Source organism: Musca domestica, unplaced genomic scaffold, assembly GCF_030504385.1.
Source record: "Musca domestica strain aabys unplaced genomic scaffold, Musca_domestica.polishedcontigs.V.1.1 12, whole genome shotgun sequence".
Lineage (NCBI taxonomy): Eukaryota > Metazoa > Arthropoda > Insecta > Diptera > Muscidae > Musca > Musca domestica.
In genome coordinates, this window is record NW_026712155.1 from 300,280 (window position 1) to 314,130 (window position 13,851).

At 35.2% G+C, this 13,851-nt stretch overlaps 1 pseudogene; it reads right to left on the minus strand.

Annotated features, from left to right (window-relative positions):
• Positions 1 to 10,272: 10,272 nt before the first annotated feature.
• LOC131807202 (ras-like protein 1) lies at positions 10,273 to 12,571 on the minus strand (annotated as a pseudogene).
• Between the last annotated feature and the right edge of the window lie 1,280 nt (positions 12,572 to 13,851).

A 13,851-nucleotide genomic window follows, 5' to 3' on the forward strand; every position in this document is an offset into this window, starting at 1 on the left:
GCCATTATTTAGCATTCCACATACAACGCTGTTGGGCAGAGCACGCTTTTACAATCAATCCGATATTCGATTCTCCGCACGTCTCTCAAACCTGCTGTTTCTTCTTCGTATATTTCCAATATCTGATTACGTCATTTTCAGTCATTTGGCGTAATTTTCCGCCACTTAACTATTCCGAAACTGTAATTCCAGTGCTCAATTTTGGTTTCCAAACAATGTCGTTGGTCGCTTGGCTCAATTTGATTTCTATTTAATTCTGTGAACACTGCTTTGGATTTTGTTGTATTAGTTTTGTTGGCGCGATGGTGTTTATATTTCAGACAATGCACGAGCGTCGTGCCTCAACCCCACACGTAATGTTTTATTAGCGAAAATAGCTATGTGTGTACGTATATCTGTTCAACGCTGTAGTCTATGTATATAGATTCTATACGCTCATTCGTATATTCGCGTTGGGAGCATAACGTACTCAGAATTGTCAAACGCTCTGCGGATGCCTTTGTTCGACGGATAGTTTTGGTATGCTTTGGATTTTCATCAATTGTTATTGTTATTTGATGTTTTGTCAAGTTGCCGATCGTTTCTGTTCTTTTCTTTGAAGTAGTTTCTGACCGTTTTCCGTTTGTATCTTTCGTATGCCTAAAAGACATTGATGCACTTTTCGCATACGCTACGCGTTAACTTGCCGACAATGATCCGTACTCTTAACATTTCAAGCACAACTTGTAGTTGAGCGTTCACAATTGTCTTATGGCGTGCGACGTACGTGGAACAGAAACAGAGAGCCACATTGGGGAAGCTATAAGCAAATTCTCTCCGATAATGACTGGTACCAAGAGATGGGATACGGTGACTGCTGGCTCAGCTCAGGCAATTCCCACGATCATTCATTTGATCGCACAGACAGACCGCCGCATCTGACCATAGTTCCCATACGATACGATGATTTCCTCCGCATCTGAGTATGGTTCCCGTTGTGACTCACACTTGTTCTCTTTACTGCGATTCTTTGGCGGGCAGGAGATGTCACTGTTCGCAATGCTCTTGCTCGCTGACCCAACTGCTTCCGTTGTGGTGTCTCGCGAAATTCATTCAAATGACAGAGAAGCGACGACGAACCAGCATTGCTGATTAATTGGTTGGCATAGACTTTTCAGTGGCTGATGATGGGGCCCTTTCCTCTTTCTGCGTCTTGGCGACAATGTTCCATTTGGCTGTTTATTTTCCACAGAAAGAAACCCAAACAGAAATCATGTACCTACAAATTTTAATGGGTATGGGTTATGGTAAACCGCAAATAGATGTATGTATGTGCATGTGGACGTATAAATGCATGTGTCTGTGTGGGTATGAGTGATCAGCAATTTATTTCAACTCATAATTGAAAGTTTTTATACACATACGTATTACTGAATATTAGAATAGTGTGATCTTTGATCCGCCAGGAGGATACCGCAGTCATTAAGCTGTCTATTCGATTGGGTCAGTACAACCATCGAAAGAATGTAGTTCTTTAGTTTCAGATATATGCGAGTAATGATTGTTCAAATCGTGGCTCGTAGCGGGGCTACCAGAAAGAGTTAACCGCTATTTAGCGCGGTCTCACATGGTCGGTCCCGTCCGACTATAGCCTTTGCCTACTACCACTCAAGCTGTCTTCGGTTTAAATGTTCGTCTCCATATATTTAAATGGGTCTTACATACGAATCACCCAAGTCCCTTTGACCCAAAGCTGGTTTCAACATTTACACTCCACGGATAAATCCTACAGATCTGCTCATCCGGCAATACTTCCCGAAAGGCTGCATCGAAGCCTATTTCACTAAAAACCGACGTTAAAGCTAGGCCAAAAAGGTGTAACAATAAAGCGGGTAATGCGATCAGGTAACACTCAGAAACACAGTCGCAGAAACAGCTTCAAAATCCAGTTCCTATCAAGCAACGATACAAAGGTCAGTCAGTACAATTTGCTTTGCTTGAGAATGGAATCAACCAACTTAGTACATACACTCAAGAATTTATTTTAACGGAGATGTGTGTGTGGGTGCGAACGACGACGTTTTGGATTTGATCATTGCTTCGAAAAGACTCTCTGATGACCGGTTTCGGGGAATTCCCTTGTAATATGCAATAGATCGTTTGGATGTATTCAAAACATGATTACATTTAAACAATAACAAACACAGTGGACTGCAATTGAGAATATTTGCAATTCAAAATGTCACTTACGACAGTCGGAAATGACATTATTTACAGATTCCAGTTATACACAGTCATCGCATTTTATTAATGGTTGATGTTAAAAAAATGTTTCATTTTTATACAAATTGATTGAACCGAAAATTTGAAACACCTTGAAATACTGAGCCTAGATATTGGAAGGGAGTTAGATGTACAATAGAAGCCTATTGTTTTGGAGATGTTCGCACATTTTTTTTTTTCAAAATTTCAAATTTATTAGGATATGAAATGGACCTAAACAGATTTTTTGGTTGCTATATCGTGGATCCGATCAAAAGTCATTATAATCCTTTTGCAGAATGAAATGATCAAAACATACATTGCCATGAAATTCATAAAATATTTTTGGAGCGAATGTAAACTAATTCAATGGAATAGTCCCAATACTTGAGGGGTTCAAATCACCAAAAACGCTCTTGTCTTCATTTATAATTAAAAATTAGACGAAACTAGATCACTCTCCCATCCAATTTTAGGGCAATCACATTATCGCTACACTTTCAAAATGGGTTCCTATTGAAAGTTTTTGGAGGAAATTTCACACGTTTATGATCAGACTACGTACAGTTTGGTCAAATTTATGCCAATTGAGAAAACATCCCAGACAGAGTGCATCGGTAAATAACACACAGAAACACGAGATCTAATATTCCCAGGCATGTTGTGGTCTGCAAAAATTGAAATGACTTTGAGACTAATTTCACATTTTATGAGATAAATGATAAATCTTTGGTGGATCACCGTTGTTCACTTTCGCAACTGGGCACGGGTGATGCGGGCATTGTGATATGCACGTAAACACCCTTTGCTTCATTAGACATGTGAATCTTTCATTTAACATTCAAAACATCACATCACACATAAAACTGATATTTATATTTTTAAAGAAGAGTGTTGGCTTGTTTGTTCGGAATACCGTAGTATTTTATGTCAGACCCACAAGTATATATATTCTTGATCAGCGTAAATTCTAAGACGATTTTGCCATGTCGTCTGTCTGTCTGTGTGTCTATCTGTTGTAATCACGCTATCTTTCGAACAAATTGAGATAGAAATTTTGCACACATGTATCTTTGCCAGTAGCAGGTTAAGTTCGTAAATGGGCAATGTAGGTCCACGTTTTCATATAGCCCCCATATAAAGGTACCTCCCTATATTCCGTATTTTGATTATTTTAGCGTCATTATTCACCGGAATTGTTCAAATTTGCCTTTGAAGTTCGTAATGGATACTACAGCCTAAGACAGAAAATTATTTGTGCAGGTCCCACGTCTTCGCATATAACGGTACCTCCCGATATTCGTATTTTGATGATTTTAGCGACATTATTTACGGAATCGTTTCAAATTTGGTATTTGAAGTTCGCAATGATACTTCAGCATAACATAAATGGGCCATGTAGGTCCACGTCTTCGTATAGCCCCCATATACCGTACCTCCCGATATTCTGTATTTTGATGCTTTTATGACATTATTTACCGGATTGTTTCAAATTTCGCATGTGAAGTTCGGAATGGATACTTCAGTCCATGCCAGAAATTGTCTGTGCAGGTCCCCGTCTTCGTATAGCCCCCATATAACGTTACCCCCTATATTCGGTATTTGATGATTTTAGCTACATTATAAACAGATTTTTCTTCAGTTTCGGATTACATTTTTTTTTGTTTTTTACTTGTTTTTAAAATCTTCTGGGGAGATATCCCAGACAAAAACAAGGGAACTGATGAGGATTGGTGCTCTTTCCGAAACCTAGGTATTCCCTGCCTTACCCCCTGGTAACATTACCATCGTCTCCACTAATAACAACCGTTGTTTTTATAAAACAACAATAAAGGGATAAGCCTGACCATTTTGCAACAACAATATATTTTTAAAGTTTTTTACGATTTTGATGGTTTTTGTCACAATTTCATATGCTTGGCTGTATCTTGTCATTTAGGATTGCCGGTGAATAGTCGCATCCCTGCAATGCCCTATTTGGTATATGTTTCCTCATGGCGGAGTGTGTTTATGTTCGAAGCATTCAACCTAAATCGATTTATGATTATTTATTCTTTAAACGTTCTACATTGCGATCTCTCTAAGACAATCTTGATCACCAGTTTCACTTCCAGGTGGAAAATTCCAATTGCTAAGTGCACGCATATGGGCGATAAGTTTGTTGACTCCGACTGTGTATATCTAATGCATATGTGCATATCACATGTAGTGTATTTGAAAATTTCCATTCCAAAGCTAATATTGTCATTGCAACAGCTGCTAAACCAACAGAATCGACCTGACCTGATAAGGCAAGGAGATCGGTGCTCTTACAATTGGTACGGTTGCCTCAATCGTGGCAGTTCACTCATTCCCACCCAAGAAAAATATCAACCACACCAACAATTTGGGTCATACCGAATTTTCCACAATTATGCAAATGACGATTTTAGTAAACACCATCGTGCCGACAAATTATGTTGTAGCTGATGTCTCGAAACCGGCCTGTTTAATTTATATGGTGTGATGATATCCGACTTTTGGTGTGGTTGGATCAACGCGAAAATGATTTTTTTTTTTTTTTTGAAATAAATTTGCATTCTTCCAGCCTGACGTTATGCTGTGTTTGTAGCCATTTCTGGTGTCATTAGGAGAAGTAACCTTAGAAAAATAAAATATCAGGATTAATATTAGCAAATGTTTCATCGATTGCCAAGCGCAGATAAAGTCTTCAAATACCATAAAGTGCCATTGTTTGGCAGCAACTGGAAAAAAATAATAACCTACATTAGGTTTTTGTCAAATTCGACTTTATAAAAATACAAAATTTGGAAACAAAATTAAAGATATTTGAAATTGATATGAAATATTCAAATACAGCATATGGAAGTACCTAATGTCATAGAATACTGAATATCGGGAGTGTTCCGTTAAATGGGGACCAAAGAAAACGAGGACATGCGTAGGCAATTGTCTGTAAGGGTGACTGGTATCTGTTGCGAACATTAAATGACAATTTGAAACACAGTCGTTGAAAAAGCCATCAATATATTGAATACCTGGAGGATCTTAAACTTATCTGGGTGCGGGAATGTATGCATCGACAATATCAGATATAAACAAAAATTTTGTATATTGCAAATAAGCAATAAGAGGAAGAGGATGTAATTGCCGGCATCGTACTTCCTGGAAGGCTCCCTTCATATTATTCCACACTCGAAAATTGCACATCGGAAAAAATACTCACTTAATCGTTACAACATACATACAGACATTTTTAAGTTGTATGCACAAAACGAAAATAAGATGTCCGTTGACCACGACTTCCCCGAATACAACAGAGTCAACCTCTATTGTAGTGTGATGAGCACACAAAGGACATTCTTCCAGTAACCGTAGCATGAATTTAGCACTCGGATGAATGACATCTTTCGAATTAAAAGTGTACGTCTTTCCTTAAGACATATCTTGCAGGGACAGTTTAATGAACTGCATAGAAGGTGTGTCTGTGTCGTTTATGCTCTCATTGATAGCCTTTCGTAATTGAGATAACACCTACAGGTATCAGATTTCCATCCTGAACAATGACATTTTTTATTGACTTTTTGCACACATTCCATCCGTACTTTTAAAGGGAAAAAATGATGCTTTCGTAATGAAAAAAGCTATTCCTGTTAGTATGTGTGTATGTTTCACATCGTCACCTGAGAAAGATCGTACAACCAGGCCATACATTTTGTCTCTTATGTGCTGGTTTTTCACATATCAAAGAGAAATTTGAAGTTCCGCTTTGTTACATTTATGCACTGCTGTCACATAGAAGTATTCACCGGCAGCATGATATAATAGGCTACGAAAAAAAGAGATGACTCATACCTACAAAAATTGGGTTTTTTAATATTCCACCTATTGCGATGTCATCGGTAAGAATATGTGACGTTTTACAACTAAGACAAAGAATAATATAGATAGGACACATTGTAGACAAAAAAAAAACTGTCACCAGGTGGATCTAACCTGTGTGTAACGATTTCATAAGCAATTTCAACCGCTTAGGTAAGGTATCACAGGCTACGGAATTTACACAAATACCTAGCTGCAGTGCTGACAATTTCGAGACTGCAGTTTTTCGTTATTCCTTTGTCTGCTTTATATGTTATAAGTCAACGATACCAATCCAATCGTTTCTGCTGAATTCTTATGTTTCTTTCTGAGTGTCAAATTGTAAACACTCGAACAGTTGTCAAATTATATTCGAATTGGAGATGTGTGATATCGATGCAGTTCATTTACCTCAATATTGCATGTTACTGTCTCCGCGCCAAGTTTTTGGCATTTGATGATCGGGTAAGTGTTGTGGGGGAATATAACCTTGGTCGCACTCCTGTACCCGAGCAATTTGTATTGTTTGCACTACAGAATGGATGTGGTAATTAATTGTGCGTTTATTTCGACATGGTTGTGTGATATATATCTATATATATATATATATATAATATAATATTATATATATAGCTATATATATATATATATATATATATTATTATTATATTATATAATAGTATAATCTGAAATTTGGTATTAGATCAGTTAGCAAAAGTACTAAAATCAGCGACTTAGTCAGGCCTGCAATCATATGAACCATATTACCCATGCGTTAGCAATTATTTTCTACACCAAATTGCAATCATCCGCACCTATTCTATATAGTTGGAACTGAGGAATCACACACCATGTATATATATATATATACACTGTGGCCAAAACTAAAGCAACTGAAATTACAAGGAGAATGAATGCCCTGTAACTTTTTCATAAATTAAGAAATGGGAGTTTTTCTTGTTTTAAATTAGGTACTTTATTCACTTTTTAAAACCTAAAACTTAAACCAAAATCATTTTGTATATAAAAAATTAGTTTGGTAAGTCAATTAACCCGATTTTGGCTTGGACAAAAAAGCAACTCTGTTGTACATTCCTAACCTCTGCAATTTCAGTTGTTTTTACTGTGATATTTATCGCTTTTTGCTTCCTTCGACAATTTCGCTTGTCATAAATCCTTTTGAAGAAGTTTTTACAACAGTATATGTTTTTTCTTTTCGTTTTTTAAGTACTGCCAAAAAAAAAAATTAAAAATGGCTAGAAACAATACTGTACTGATAAAACAGCAAATATCAGTGATTATCAAAACAACATCACAAAATGATTCCGAGAAATATTTCATAAATATTTGTGATTTCAAATTATGTGTTGCACTAATCGGATGAAGCCGTGAAGAACTTCAGCCCATAGATCCACAAATTGTGAGAGAAATAAAAAACAACCATTTAAGAGTTCAACCGGATTGTTGAGAGAGCAATCATTGGATATAAGCTCGAGATCATGCGTAGACGAGTAGTGGCAGCTGGTCTGCGTGCCCGTAAGACATCAAAAAACCATTTATATCTGAAAAAATCAAAAGGCTTTCGGAAACGACAATATTAAGTGGAACAAGCTCAATGGAAAAACATTATTTCATATTTAATATTAAAGGCTCAGACGTGAAAAATTTTACGGTGAGAAGACCAAAAAATGAAGGACTCAAGCCGCAGTGTTGCAAAGGTACAGTGAAGCATGGGGAGAGTCAAAAATGGCGTGGCGCTATTTTTCTTTCTATGGATTGGGTCTATCCATAAAATAAAGGAAGTTGTGGATCCGTTTGTTTACAAAGATGTGTTGGACATCACGTTGTTCCCTAACGCTGAGTAAAATATTGGGCTGATTTGTGTGTTTCAGCATGACAATGATCCCAAACTTGTATCAAAACTTGTCAAATTTGGTTGCGGGAGTCAAATTCATGTTTTGTTATGACCGGCACAATCACCTGACCTAAACTCCTTAGAAAGCCTTTGGAGTATCGTAGATAGGAAGATCAAGAAGATTCGGAAATAAATAAGCACAACATTTTCTAAAGAATTCGGGGTGCCTGGGAAAGCAACCCAAGGATCAAATTGAGCGTGTTATAGTTCAATGCCTCGTAGTGTGCAGCTGCTATCAAAAATACTGGTTATGCTATCGACTACTAGCCAAAATTTAATTATTAAAATAAAAATCAAAGTTGCTTTAGTTTTGACCAAGCAAAAATGGGGTCATTTTAGTTTTCTACATATTATTTTTCGTTCAAACTTAGTTTTGTATTTTTATTTTAGTTTCTTGAAAGTGAATTAAAACCCTCATTTAAACTGGAAAATAATTACGATTTGTTTATTTTTGTAGAAGTTACAGGACATTTTTGTCTTTGCGATTTAAGTTGCTTTAGTTTTGGCCACCAGGTATATATTAAGAGCAAAAACCAGAGGGATTACTCTTTTTGTAACTTTCGTCTTCAATGAACACAAAAACTGTTTTAAAATTTTTCTAAAATCAAAACATTTATAACATTAACTATTTTTTTACATTTTTTTATACGAAACACTTCCATGCATTGACGTAGCCAAAATGCCTTTTGAAACCATTTCGTAGGGCTTAGGTATTTATTTTGTACACGAAAATAATGATGAAATTATGTGTTCTTATGATCTCAATATTTTAAAAATGATCTCTATAGGGATCCTACCGAAACTAGACCTATATGGACAGTTTTTTGCAAGGATTTTTCAGACGTACTGAGAACACAAATAGTGAACCATTTTTAATACCAAAAAATCTTTGGACCTAAAATACATTTCAGTGAAATTTTGTTCACCTACTTAATTCCGTTCGGAATTTAGACTGATTTCCACAGGTGGAGAGACATACGGATGGACATGCATATCATCTTGTGCTAATCAAGAATAAATACTTTGTGGGGTCTAACATGCTCATTTCGAGGAGTTACAAATGGAACGACAAACTAACATTCCCTCCATAGTATGGTGGTAAAGTATCGTTCTTTATAGTCGAACAATAAGCCATAAACACATTTTTATGGTTAATTGTTGTCAACGTACAAACTAATGAAACCCGCAAATATTTATAAACATATATATTCCCGTTTGTAACTCATCGACATAATAATTGTTACCTGGGTTAATATTAGCCCAAGTTTTTCTAAAACCATTTCCCTATATAAAAGCATTAACTTTGGTACAGTGAAAGCAAGGATAAATCAAATGTCATATTTAGCTACTTGTGTTATTTCCAATTATATAAAATTTGAAAAAATGCGTTTTTTCACAACTTTCTCAAACTTATCCTGCCTTGAATTCATTGTTCAATGGCATAACTTCATTTTTATCCTGTTATTAACATTTTTATAAATATTACTCATTTCATATTTAAGTATAAAATTATTAATTATTATTAAATTAAATTATTTAATTATATTTAATTATTATTAAATTAAAATTAGTATAAATATGTTTTTGTTCTAAATGGTCAGAGAATTCACCTTACAATGTTCCTCTTCCGGCAGTTGTTCTTATTGAACTTTCTCTAAAGATATAGTTTATCATTCTGATTTAGGATAAAGGAAATGCTAGAGATATATAGACCATTATGGATTGACCAGAACTTTACATTGTTGAATGGAAAGAACATATCGTTGAAAGCTGCCAGACTAAAATTAGAGTTTTCAATGTAGCCGAAAACTTATTGTAAAGCAGTCTCCACGACCAACCTTTGACATAAGCGTGCTTCAATCTGCTTATTGTACTGGAATTTAATTTTGTAAACTGTGTAAGTCTTCACAATATTTTTTTTTCGCAACTGAGATTTGGATATCCCCCTGGACACGCTGCACCTTTTTACCTGTCCAGCCAAACCTACATATATGCCATAAGCCATTATTTCAAAGTTAACATAACAGTTCTTAAAAAGATTATGAATCCTATTCTGTTTTCAGCTCCGGTCAAATTTTATATACATTAGACTGCTAAATGCTAATTGCAAAAAAAAGACGAAGAATGGTATTTTTGTTATACACTTGAAGATCCTCGGTCCATACGAATTCTATAAGTAATATGTCGGCTATAAGTTTCGGACCACCCTCACTTACAATATTATTATTTTTGTTTCTAAAGAGACACAATCCATGTATTTAATAAATATCTCAATTGCGATTGCTTTATGCAAATCACATTTTATTTTCCGTTTCATAATTGATTTTCATATTTATTAAACGTAAAATTCAGTACACACATAACTCAAATTTAACCTAAATTTACATTTTTTAATAAAACTATAGATTAAACATTTAGCTTTCAAATTAAGGTCGATGACATAGAGACTATGCCGTGTGTGCTTTCAAGACTTAAACACGTTGATAAATAATAAAATAAAATGCATCAAGTTTTGGGTTTTCATAAAAGAATCTTAATAAAGTATTTTATTTTATGATAATATCAAAAATATACGTATGTATATAACTTGTATGTTAAAAAATATGTGATTGTAGCACCGAACTCAATTTAAAAAACTTCAAAATATTTTGTTTGTCTGCTATATGAAATTACACTTGTTTGTGCGTTGAGAACACAGAATACTTTTCAAACTTTCGCTACTTCAATATGTAGTAAGGCATTAAAAAAATGGGGCATTTTAATTTTCCGTTGTTAATGATGAAATATACAAATAAAAAAGCTAAAAGAAAACAAAATTAGCACTTACAATGCTTAATTTTTGACCGTGGCCTAGAACCATTAAATTTGTTTCCTTTTTGCATATTCCTATTCTATGTAGTCTCTCATTGACAAAAATGAAAAAAACGAATGTACCATCTACAGAACTTAAAGAAGTTCGCATTTGAACTTGCGATTTATATGTTTGTTCGTCTTGCGGCCCTTCTTACCCCTATGTTCTTTGTCTTTTGCGTATCTCGCGAACCAGAGTATAAAATGCATCGTCCACGCCCATACGTGTTTTGGGCCGAGGTTTCTACGAATGGAATACCGTATTGTTTGGCGACCTGTAAAGAGGAAATGCTAACATTTCGCACTGTTTGTTGAAATTATGTCTATTACCTCTCTTGCTTGGTTCATGTTGACGGCCCACGCCTGTAAATCGCATTTGTTGCCGACCAGAACCATTGGCACTTCCTCAGCATCTTTCACTCGTTAATTTGTTCTCGATATGTGCCAATGTCCTCGAATGATTTCGCGCTATTTACAGCGAATACCAGCAGAAAACCTTCACCTGTGCGCAGATATTGATCCCGCATTGCAGAATATTCTTCTTGGCCGGCAGTGTCCAAGATATCCAGAAGACATGTCTCACCATCTGCAAAATACAAATTTCAATAGAGGGCTCTACAAGTAATGTAGGAATATAGACTTACCTATCACTACCTGCTTGCGGTAAGAATCTTCAATTGTTGGATCGTACTCATCGACAAAATGGTTTTGTATCAGCTGAATGGTTAAAGCTGATTTACCAACGCCTCCGGCACCCACTACCACAAGCTTGTATTCCGTCATTTCTGTTTATGTTATTAAGTTTCGAGCAACTTGTGCGATCCAACAGATGATAATCTTCCCACCAAATATCCACTTTCGATCTGTCTTGTTTGTTTATTGTCTTCCTCTCAGTTGTGCCGTCGCTCTTTCCCAATGATAGGTGTGTGCGTGCGAGAAATTCTATCTGCAGAGCAATGAGCACAAAGAAGACAAAAGAAAGTCCAAGCAAAACACAAAATGAAGTAAAATCATTATATGCAGACATCAATTAAAAAATATACACATATTGTGTTCACATTTCATCTAAGTAGCGGCAATAGCTTAAATCACCTACATGGGCATGTACACACAATGTGTGTACATACGCACGAACATTCACACATATGCATGTCTTTTTCAAAACACTACATTAAATAACAAATAACTTGTTTTCCCTTTGTCGAAACTAATTCAACTTGTTCAGGTTCTCTATATATCACTCAATGGCCTGTATGCCGTGTGGGAGACGACAAGCAAAAGCCAACTAAAAGTTCCAGCCTCCTCAATCCTCACACTTTACAAATGGAGGCAATATTCTAGGGAGCGCAATCAAGCTCAAGTTGTTTTATTTTTTTTAACGCAAGAAATTCTGAGGATTACATGAGTCACTTTCCAAACAGGTGCTTTGCTCTAAAGAATGTTTTTGTTAAAAATATTATTTAATCTCTGCCGAGAAGATGAAATAAATGTCACAACTCATTTGTGTTCATCCATTCACTGATACCTTTGTTGTGCAGAATTCTTTACTGTAACACTTCACTTGTTAAAACACCATCAGAAACATGATTTACCAAATCAAATAATTCTCGCAGATACCAAGAGCACAATTTTTTCTTCTTTTTTAAACAATAAAAAAGAATGTCAACTTTGTCTATCTTCAAATTATTGATACGCATCAGGGATGCATAATTTGGTAACTGTGTTGGGACATGGATGTATGTAAACGTACAAACGATATTTAGTGCCAATGGAACCAGTTGGTTCATTGTATTGTTGTTCACGACGCAACGATTTGTCGATCAACATCTGTCAGTAAGTCATTTGTACTTTACACATTTTTAGTGAATCCAACGGGGCTTCAAATGCTACCGCCCATTTAGCAAAAGCACGGTAATTTTTCAGTGTTGCCTACCAAAATTCTTAAAAAAATGTACGTAAGTCCTTTTGGATTTACATAATGCAATTTGTTTTTAACAATTTTAATGGTCATCATTTCCTTTATAATTTTTCCCATTTCCTTTCCCCTCTATCCATATCCAGTGGGTTAATCCATTATATGTAAACGTACTTTTACCTTAATTCTATTATCTAAGTTCAATAGCTGATTATATGAAATTTAAACCTTAGCTGCCAATATTTAATAGTTCTTGCACTATGGGACTAAATATGAGGGTAGCTTGTCATTTTATTTTATTTTTATTTATAAAACTTGTAAAATTGCACACCTATTGCAAGAAGAATTTTGTCCGCAAGAATTTACAAACACCATAGACAAATTAAAATATAGACAACGAAATGCTCTTACCGATTATCTTCGAAAAAATCGGATCAGGAGATGTCGTCTATATATAGACAACGAAATGCTCTCACCGTTTATCTTCGAAAAAATCGAATCAGCAGATGTCGTCTATATCGTTTCAGGGGTTTGAGTGAGAATATTAGAGTCACTCAATTCTAAAACATTAACAATAACAAAAACTGTAGGATATTTGTCAGTTGAAATTGTTTCATAATAAAAGAAATATGAAAAGTACATGATGAAATCGAAAAATTTGGAATAATTTTGAAAATGTACAAATACTCTCAATTACTCCAATTCCAATATAATTACTCCAATTTTGATAATAAGTAATGACTTGATTATGAGTAAATATTTTTTGAATAGCCTGATCTTATTTTTCAGCTATAGGCTTTAATTTGAGTGTTAAATACCTATATGATAAAGAACATCTATAATAGCCCCATGTGAAAATTCAGCTTAATTTTTGTAAATTGAAATAAATTGTAAAAAGCATTCAAATGAGCTATAATTTGAAGTTTGTATTTCCGTACTGCGTGGTATTCAGTTTTGTCCACCTAATACTTGAAGGCAGAATGTTGTCAGAATAGCCAAAAAATTACTCTTTTGCTCCGATTATCGTAAGATGGGCATTAATTGTTTGTCATTTAAATTTTGCGGTGGA